This window comes from Solanum pennellii, chromosome 4 (assembly GCF_001406875.1).
Source record: "Solanum pennellii chromosome 4, SPENNV200".
Lineage (NCBI taxonomy): Eukaryota > Viridiplantae > Streptophyta > Magnoliopsida > Solanales > Solanaceae > Solanum > Solanum pennellii.
The window spans coordinates 31,799,912-31,804,149 of NC_028640.1; positions in this window are offsets into that span (position 1 = coordinate 31,799,912).

Consider the following 4,238-nt stretch of genomic DNA (forward strand, 5'->3'; position numbering starts at 1 on the left):
GTTGGGGTTTAGATGTGTTGGTTCGCCCACCTAAGGAGGTAAGTGTGGGTGCCATTCACGACCAGTTTTGGGTCGTAACAAACTTGGTATCAGAGCGTTAGGTTCGTTGATCTCATCACACAAGGACAAGTCTAGTAGAGTCTTGCGGAACAGTAAGGGGACGCCTTTACTTTTCTTCGAGAAGCTATAGGACTTTAGGAAAGCTCATTTCTTTCTTTCTTTCGTGCTACTACTTGAATCCAATTGGTATCTAGGTGATACAAATTGGTATCTGAACTTCTACACTCTATTTCAAATATGGGTACTACTAGAGTATTTGAAGTTGAAATAGCAACAACAGAAAGAAAAAAAAATGTCCTTAGAAATAGATATATTTTCTCGATCACAAAATGTGGTGGTAGTCTCATGTCGAGTGTCGGTTAATAAAGACACTACTATGACTTCATAAAGTGAGGGTGTATTCGAGAAAGTCATCGATGCTTACTTGGTTATAGTTAGGAAATATGTTATTTTTGTTATTGAATTGATCTAAGAAGTAAAACAAATTTTTTTGGTCTAGAGAGAGAACAAATTCAATAATGTTTTGCAAATATTCAATGGGTAGAAATATGTGGGCTATTTGGGTACGATATTATGGATATGTATGATGTGTTCTAGTGAGGTATCTAACGGACTTCCACGTTGTGGCAGTACTAGGGTTATGTGGAAACATGTACGTTGATTTTCAAGTATGAATTACTAATTACTAAAGGAGTTACCAGTTGTATGACATAGTCAAATAATAAGATTTAGTGTTGCATTCACATTTGAGAAACCAACTAGTTTATTACTACAGGAACTTAGATTGAGCATTATTTAAAGGAAAATTTTAGTGGTGGATCTTTGGGATAATATTAATACACTTAAGTTGTGAAATGTATCTTGAGGGTTCTGAATGAGTACTGACGATTTTATCTTAAGTTTCAAGGGATAGGTTGATACTAGAATGACCTAGTGAGTATACTTTGGGTGGATTAAGTTGAAGATTTTAGTAAGAAAGTGCATATATAATTTGTTAGTCCCTTCATTTTGATTACTATATCTGAGTTTAAGGTGTCATGTCGATGGAAAAAAAGAATTTGACATTGCGATGATGAAAAGGGCTTACAAAGCATGATGGTAATAAGAGTAAGTTATGGATGGTGAAGGAGATGCAAATTATAGAATACAAATTGTTGGTCAAATAAATTTTGTATGGTGATAAAAACTTGTGAGTATCTAAGGTTGAGATTTCTACTATTAGTGAGTAATGTGGTTGTATGATAAATTTTAGGAGATTTAGGGCACACTCGAATATAATTTAAAGGAGCTCGAATCATAACTAAAATAAGATAAAACTTGTGGGATGTGTAGCCTAAAGAAAAATAAGTGAGAGCAGAATTATTTTCTCTGATTGTAAGAACTAAAAATGTATCTTCGAAGGGATCGAGAATTGGGTTCAAAATTGCGTGATTTCATCAATTTTTTGTTTTGGTTAAGGTAATAGCATAACAGGTTAATCAGCTTGGTTAAAAGCTATTGAATAGGACTTGAGAAAAGAGTGTACATACATTCAACTTGAATGTGACAATAAGTTCTTTTGTGATTTTGAGTTTAGTAATGAGTGCTATTGAGTTTTTAGCAAAGGATATGGTAAGATCTATGAATAGGCGATCAATGATAAGTTAAGATACATGAATTTCTAAAAATCTTCAAGGTATGAGCTAATGTGGATAGATAAGGGAATTTGGTTATATGGTGGAAATCATCGTTCAAGTTCCTTATTTTAAGTCGACATTCATGGTAGTATTAGTCAAGATATGAATTATTAAGGTAATAAATGATTAATCGTGTGGCGTATTGGGTAATTGAAAGAATTTATGCATGCTTTGGACCATAAAGTTGTTACTTTTGATTTTTAAAGGATCTAAGGAAGGGTTTACCCTCAGAGTTTTGATTTAGAGTGTGAAGTAAAATGTCATGGATTATTAGTAAAACATGAGATCGGTAAGCAAGCTAGATAAACAAGAGTTTGATATATTGAAGGAGCGAGATATTTAGAATTTGCACAATGAAAAGAATTTGAGAAGAGTGAAAGAATAAGACCTCTCGTATAAATCCATGGGGTGTAGTTGATGGTTGTTTTAATTTTTGCCTATGAGTTTAGATATAATTGTGAGATGTGAACTAGTTCGATACAGACTTACTAGGAGTTTATCATCGACTTCTAAAAAAAAATGGGTTTTGGTTTAGGTGACAAATAATGAGGTACGAAAATTTTAGTATTTTACAATGAGGTTAGATTGCTCAAATTAGGATAGAAGACTTAAGAATGATGTAAAAGGTGAGATATAATTCTACATGGTTATTAAGAATAAAGTTGGGTTAATACTACTCTATTGATGGGACTTCATAGAATGTTAAGGTGTGTTACATGGACATTTGATGGTTAATAGAGGTTATAAGCTTATAGTATATAGAATAGTTTGAGTGACAAAGAATTTTCCTAAGTGTTGGCATGATATGTATAATGGTTTAAAATGGTACCTTAAGCATGGTATGTGAAAGTGGTGTAGAGTTGACTTTGGGTGTGATTTAATAGTTTTGTCTCAATGAAAATGTACTATCACATTTGAAATTAGTGCTATAGGCCTTATTTGGGAGTCGTATCTATGCTTAAATAGAAAGAGATAGCCATAGTTTTAACATGTATTTGATAAGCATACTTTGATACTAATGATGGTTTGAGAGTAAGGTAGATGATCGATGTAGTTATACGTTTTGTTATTATTAAGAGTGTTGACTTCAATGAATGTGGAGTTTGATAAACCAAGTATGTGTGCAATTATATTAGAGACATTCTATGAGGGGAGGTGTAGATCTCTAGTTTTTGATACTATTGACATGAGACAATGGGTATTAATATTTTGGAATAATCATTGAGATAACTATCCTTTCTTGACTTGCCTTCCTTTGATCGTTCGAGGACGAACGATGGGTAAATTGATATCTATTGTAACAACCCGTGTAGTCGGTTTGGGAACTAGAAATTTTTATGTTAGAAAATACTTTCTGATAGATTTAAGTGGGTATTTTGGACTATTCATAATTATAATTATGAAATTACTGGGGTAGTTTTACTAATTTATTTAGTTAATGGTTAAGAAATAATATTATAATTAAAAGTGGGTCACTTTTATCACTATTATAATTATATGAGTATAATAATTAGGGTAACAAATAATCTGTAGACGAAAAGAAAAGAGGAAAAAAAAAAGAAGAACAGTGAGAAAGACGACTTACCTGTGCAGCTACATTAAAGATTAAGCGTGGATTCGTTTAGCGGTAAGTTTCTTTATGAATTCGTAACATCTAGATTGGTGGAAAGAATATATTAGTTCTTGTAAAACTATAAATGTTCAGGTGTATGCTAAATTGCTACGAGATAGGTTTAAGTAGAAATTGTTGATTGAAAAAGTTAGGCATCCATTAATCATTGATGTGTAAACAAATTGGAATGATATTGAATTGAAAGGGCATGAACCCAATTCTCCTTGTTATTGTTAATTAATGGTAGGAATAATTATGGCATGAAATTTGGCCAAGAATTAGAAGTTAATGATTAGAATATGTAGTGTAGGGAATTTTTATTTTAAAGTGATTGGCGAATGTAGGATTGACGTTATTTGTTAATTTTATTAAATAAATTGGGTTGAAACTTGCTGGCCAATCACGTGGGTTTGAATATTAGTATATGAGTCTTTTTTTTATATACCCAAATAGTGATAGGTTGTTTGATTTAATTAGTTTTACAAATTATATGTTGTATAGATTACAATGAATTGTATAAAAGAGAATGTCATCGATTCTATTGGACATGTAAAATTTTGTAGTTCGTAATGGTTCAAGTTTTAACATATTTTAATACGTAATTAAATATAAGGTGTAGTACATTATATAAAGTACATTAAAATTATGCTAATGGGAGGAATTAAGGCTTATCCTTGGATTTGAACTTAGGAAATTGATCATAGAATTAGGTGAATTTTTGGGTCTAAGCTAACATAGAATAACATGAGCGATTATAGGCTTTTAAACTTACAAATTATGTATATATAATTGATAGATTGAAAAGGTTCGAAAGCATTGAGTAAAGGAAAAGTATTGGAGCTTGCTTGAATTCGGTTCTTCGGTGGAGGTAGGTTATGGTTTATGCTATT